Consider the following 6,450-nt stretch of genomic DNA (forward strand, 5'->3'; position numbering starts at 1 on the left):
AACACAACTCTTAACACACGGCTCAAAACAGGCTCAGTGCAGCCAAACACTCTGCACAACCCTCACTGAGATAACACACACTGTCACTCAGAACACACTGAGAGTAAAAACACTAGCATCAAACACCAATACATAAAATATAAACTTTTCATCTTTACAGTTTGAACAATTTCAGTGACTTCATACAAAGTAATATTTTCTTCAAAGAAAAGAGTGACATTCTTTCACATGATTTATTTAAATTTTTAGAACATAACAATTCTTTAAGGTAAATGAAAATTAGCAGTTTGCTTCAATAGTCTGTAGTAATTTACGGAATTACAGTAATGAGAAAAAAAAGGGTAGAAATTAAAAGTACATACTGTAATTCGAACAAATAATTGAGGGGCTAATCCTGCCTCTCTCTAGCATCAGGCCACAGGTTTTCATCAACATCAGTTCCCATCAAAACCTGTCTTCCTTGTTCCATTTCCAAAATTAGTCTTTCTGAGCTCTACCTATATATATATATATATATATATATATATATATATATATATGTGTGTGTGTGTGTGTGTGTGTTCACTAACAAGTCTAAAACAAGACACCTGCTTAGCCTTTCAGCTGAGATTGCAATCAGCAGTGTTTGAAAGGCACAAGGCTGAAATCTATTCTGTTTTGAATGTGTGGTTCACAGTTTTGACAGCAGTGTGTTAGCATTTGAACAAAGTGCTGTAAATCCACAGTGTTGTGCAGGTTGTGGTTAAAGTCATGGGATAAGTGTGTAGAGTTTTGAAAACTGTGTTCAAGCAATGAAAAACGAACTAGAGCTTGGTCCACATGAACTGCTGCTGTGCAGACAGTAGTTAGAGTTTTGCACATGTGACTCCAGTTGTGCCCACTGTCGTTTAGCAATCGAAAAAAACTGTAAATATGTATGTATGTGTATGTATGTATAGAGCACCATATGCAGACTAATGCACTTCAATTTATTTGAAGTACATCTGCAGTGACAAATATAAGTCATAATACCATGAATAAAACAAAATGTCCACTGATGATGTAACAGGACCCGTTCTCAGCACCAGAGACTGCAGTGCATGCTGGGATTTGGTGACAGTAACAAAAACGTCAACACTGTTATTGAACTGAATGGAATCAACGTTGAACTGACTCAAAATAACAACATTATTATCTTCTGTAGAGCTGATCATAGATGAACTCATTTCATAGTTGATGATCGTTACACAGTTACAGTTATTTCTGTTTGCATCATTGATCATTATTTTCCTGTTTATCTGTAAAGCTGCTTTGAAACAATCTGTATTGTATAAAGCGTGATATAAATAAAGGTAATTTGACCTAAAGTCGCAATGAAAAGGAAATAGTGAATCTTTTCTTACATATTGTGACGTACATCCAAGTGTAAGATTATAAAAAAAGAAATAGTGCAGGGCAGGTTCATCAGTTGGTAATGAATCAGATGTTGAGATGTGGATGTTGCACTCAAAAATGAATGTGAGCTAACAGTCGATTGTAGAGTTTAAGGAGAATAAATGATTGGATTAAATATTACAAAAATGACGTGCATATATATATGCACTTATCACAATAATCCGGTGTAAATTCAATTTTACTGAAATAAAAGTTCAAAGTTAAATGATTTTCTCTACTCTTCCTCTTCCCTGAGTCAAAGGAAAATTAATAAGGAACTTATATAAGGACATCATGTAAGTGTTAACAGTGTTGTTGTCAACTCTTCACTATAAAGTAGATTCTGTTGCAGCGTGACGAAGGCTGTCCCAATGCGAAGGCTCCTCCAAATGCGTCCTTCGTTTCCCGTGAAATAAAGGATACAACAGATACAACAGCTCATTCGCAGCCTTATACCCCAGAATTCATTGTTTTAGAGAAATTGCTGAATTACACTTTTAAACAGCCTTTGAATTGGGACACTGTCTGTGTGTGTGTGTGTGTGTGTGTGTGTGTGTGTGTGTGTGTGTGTGTGACTCTGTTGTTACTCTGTCATAGTAATTGACCATAATAAATTGAACTTAAACACATGAACATTCTATTTGTGTAAGCACGGTTGATACTGTAAGTCTATAGTATTGCCCATAATAAAATTGTAATTAAACGTTTGTGTGTGTAACGTTTCATTGTTGTTACAACTAACCCAGAGCCATGTAGCCATGAACTAGCTCACCTTACAGCTAACAGGCAAAACATTAGCACTAACAACTTGCATGGAAAATATCTACACAGACACACAATAAAAATAATAAAAGTTTGATGAGTTTAACTACAAAGCAAATAAAAAATAAAGTATAAAGTCGGCAACACCTAAGCTCCAAAATTATCAAAAATATTTATTTTCAAGACAACTATCGCATAGCGTATGTAACGTTTCGAGCACGCAGGCTCTTCATCAGACAAATTGACTACAGATGTGCAACCTTTTATATCTCCAAGTCATCACATGTCCAAACATCATGTTACTAACCAATACAACAACTACAAAACGAAAAAAAGAAAAGAAAAAATACACACAAAAATATCTAAAAAACTATGCAAAATACAACAATATCATAATTAATATGCACTTCGAAAAACACTTTTCTTGATACCTGCAAAATATACATCAAAATAATTAAATTAAAATAATCACTCCAAAACCTTTAATGTATTATATACAAAAAAAGAGAAACACACACACACATATAACAATTCAAAGAAATGGACGAATATCAAAATCTTCATTAAATCCTCTAGGGGACAACGTGTCTAATGTGAAAATCCAAAAAGCCTCACGCTGTAAAAGCAATTTATCAATGTCACCTCCACGACGTGGATACTTAACTACCTCGATGCCTATGTATTGAAGAGTAGAAACTGAATGTCTGAAAGCTGCAAAATGCTGTGCAACTGGACTTTTTGGATCATGGTGTCTAATTGCACATCGATGTTCAGAAATGCGATTCTTCAAAGGTCTACTAGTCTTACCAATGTAATATAAGCCACAAGGACAACGCAGCATATAAATAACATTGGCCGTCTTACACGAAATGGTGCCTCGAATTTTAAAAGTTTTTGCCGTGTGAGGATGTGTAAAAGTTGATGTCTTGTATGTAAAATTACACTGTTGACAGTTACCACATCTAAAATTACCATGAGGTATTTTATTCAAGAAGTGAGGAGCCGGTTTCAAATCCGCTCTAACTAAAATATTTCGAAGGTTAGGTGTTTTTTTATACACTAAACGAGGTGGTTTATCGAAGCATTTTTTAAGATTGGGATCACTCTCTACAATATGCCAGTGTTTAGATAAAACATTGTTAACATCCTTGGTAACAGGTGAATATTGCATATAACAATTAACACGACATTCCGTTTTTTTATGTTTTTTAACCAGACTCTCTTTTTGTGACACATCTTTAAAACGACTCGCTGCAGACTGAATCCACTCTTCTTTATACGATCGATGTCTGAATCTCTCTGATAAAATATGTGACTGCTGTTGGAAATCATCATCACTACTACAGATACGGCGAATCCGACTAAATTGTGAGATTGGTAACGAACGTTTTAATGGCACCGGATGATAGGATTGTCCGTGCAAGATAGTGTTACGATCAGTAGGTTTTCGATACAAAGTGGTCTCAATGCCCGACGTGGTATGAAGAACAAGCACATCCAAAAAAATCATTTTCTCTTGATGGAAATCAATGGTAAATGTTAACGCAGTACATTTACTATTTACCAAATTATGAAACTCTAATAACTCAGCTTCAGTGCCACTCCATAATAGAAAAACATCGTCAATGTATCTTTTCCATAAAAGAATGTGCTTTAAAAAATCGTTAACAGGATTAAACACAAAATGATGTTCAAACATCCCACAAAATAAAGATGCAAAACTTGGGGCCATCTTAGACCCCATACTAACCCCCGAGATCTGCAAATAATACTCAGACCCAAACAAGAAATAATTATGTGAAAGTACCAATTTTGCCAAATCACTCAAACATACAGTACTAGGAATTTGACAAAGACGTTGATTCAGAAAAAATTCAATTGCCTCTAGCCCACCCTGAAACGGAACATTGGTATACAACGATTCAACATCCATAGTGACTAGAAGAACAGGACAATCCGGTAATTTCACATTGTTAACAAGTTCAATAAAATGCATCGTGTCTCTGATATAAGAAGGTAAAGACATCACCAAAGGTTGTAAATAAAAATCGACGAAAGCTGAAATTTTTTCTGTAAGAGACCCAATTGCTGCCACTATAGGTCTCCCAGAGGGAATATCACTATAAGGTTTATGAATTTTGGGCAGTGTATATAACACCGGTGTAATCGGATGTTCGACACACATATATTCGTATTCAGCTTTCGTCAACAAACCTGAATCTACAAACAATTTTAAAGTGTTATGTACAGATGTTTTGAAATTAATCACAGGATTTGTACTCAATTTTTTATAAAAGGTTGAATTAGACAATTGTCTCTGAATTTCGACTTAGTAGTCTCTTCGATTCAAAATCACCACTGCACCACCTTTGTCAGCACTTTGAATAACTATAGATGAATCTTGTTTCAATAATGCCAATTCAGACAATTGTGCTTCTGATAAATTGTGTGCAAGTTTATATTGTCTTTTGGATTTTAATATAGAAGTTACATCGCTTTCTACTAGCCTACAATAAGTGTCCAAAGAGGCATTCCTACCCTTAAAAGGAACAAACGTGGATTTACCTCTAAAGACAGTCCGATGTTGTTCAGTCGATTGATAGTCATTCATAGATGTGTCACAATCACCATCGCCCGAGGATAAATCGGACACAGAAACTCCAGAGTCCAGTGAATGAGCTTGATGTAAACAAGACTGTCTTACACTGAAAAATTCTTTGAGTCTCAAGGTACGAAAAAACTTTTGTAAATCAATATATGTATCAAATTCATTGCAATGCGCCGTAGGTGAAAACGAAAGTCCTTTGTTAAGCACAGTCAAACAGTCATTAGAGATCACTTTGTTCGATAAGTTAATAACATTAATCACCTCTGCATCGTTCTTCGTGTCACATACTGAGATCTTATGGGAGGTCTTTTTGCTCCTCCTGCATTTCTTCTTTGACGAGTGATGTTGAATTGTCGTCCGCTTTCTAAAAAACGTTGTGGCTGGGACAAATTGCTGGAATCTGAGTCCCGATCAAATGACGAAAACGACTGAGCAGACGAGTACCTTTTGTCATCATGTTGTAAGGGTTTTCGTGCCCCCCGCAAGACCTCCCATAAGACCTCCCATAAGATCTCAGTATGTGACACGAAGAACGATGCAGAGGTGATTAATGTTATTAACTTATCGAACAAAGTGATCTCTAATGACTGTTTGACTGTGCTTAACAAAGGACTTTCGTTTTCACCTACGGCGCATTGCAATGAATTTGATACATATATTGATTTACAAAAGTTTTTTCGTACCTTGAGACTCAAAGAATTTTTCAGTGTAAGACAGTCTTGTTTACATCAAGCTCATTCACTGGACTCTGGAGTTTCTGTGTCCGATTTATCCTCGGGCGATGGTGATTGTGACACATCTATGAATGACTAATCGACTGAACAACATCGGACTGTCTTTAGAGGTAAATCCACGTTTGTTCCTTTTAAGGGTAGGAATGCCTCTTTGGACACTTATTGTAGGCTAGTAGAAAGCGATGTAACTTCTATATTAAAATCCAAAAGACAATATAAACTTGCACACAATTTATCAGAAGCACAATTGTCTGAATTGGCATTATTGAAACAAGATTCATCTATAGTTATTCAAAGTGCTGACAAAGGTGGTGCAGTGGTGATTTTGAATCGAAGAGACTACGAAGTCGAAATTCAGAGACAATTGTCTAATTCAACCTTTTATAAAAAATTGAGTACAAATCCTGTGATTAATTTCAAAACATCTGTACATAACACTTTAAAATTGTTTGTAGATTCAGGTTTGTTGACGAAAGCTGAATACGAATATATGTGTGTCGAACATCCGATTACACCGGTGTTATATACACTGCCCAAAATTCATAAACCTTATAGTGATATTCCCTCTGGGAGACCTATAGTGGCAGCAATTGGGTCTCTTACAGAAAAAATTTCAGCTTTCGTCGATTTTTATTTACAACCTTTAGTGATGTCTTTACCTTCTTATATCAGAGACACGATGCATTTTATTGAACTTGTTAACAATGTGAAATTACCGGATTGTCCTGTTCTTCTAGTCACTATGGATGTTGAATCGTTGTATACCAATGTTCCGTTTCAGGGTGGGCTAGAGGCAATTGAATTTTTTCTGAATCAACGTCTTTGTCAAATTCCTAGTACTGTATGTTTGAGTGATTTGGCAAAATTGGTACTTTCACATAATTATTTCTTGTTTGGGTCTGAGTATTATTTGCAGATCTCGGGGGTTAGTAT

This window comes from Abramis brama, assembly GCF_963993115.1.
Source record: "Abramis brama genome assembly, chromosome: 13".
Classification (NCBI taxonomy): domain Eukaryota; kingdom Metazoa; phylum Chordata; class Actinopteri; order Cypriniformes; family Leuciscidae; genus Abramis; species Abramis brama.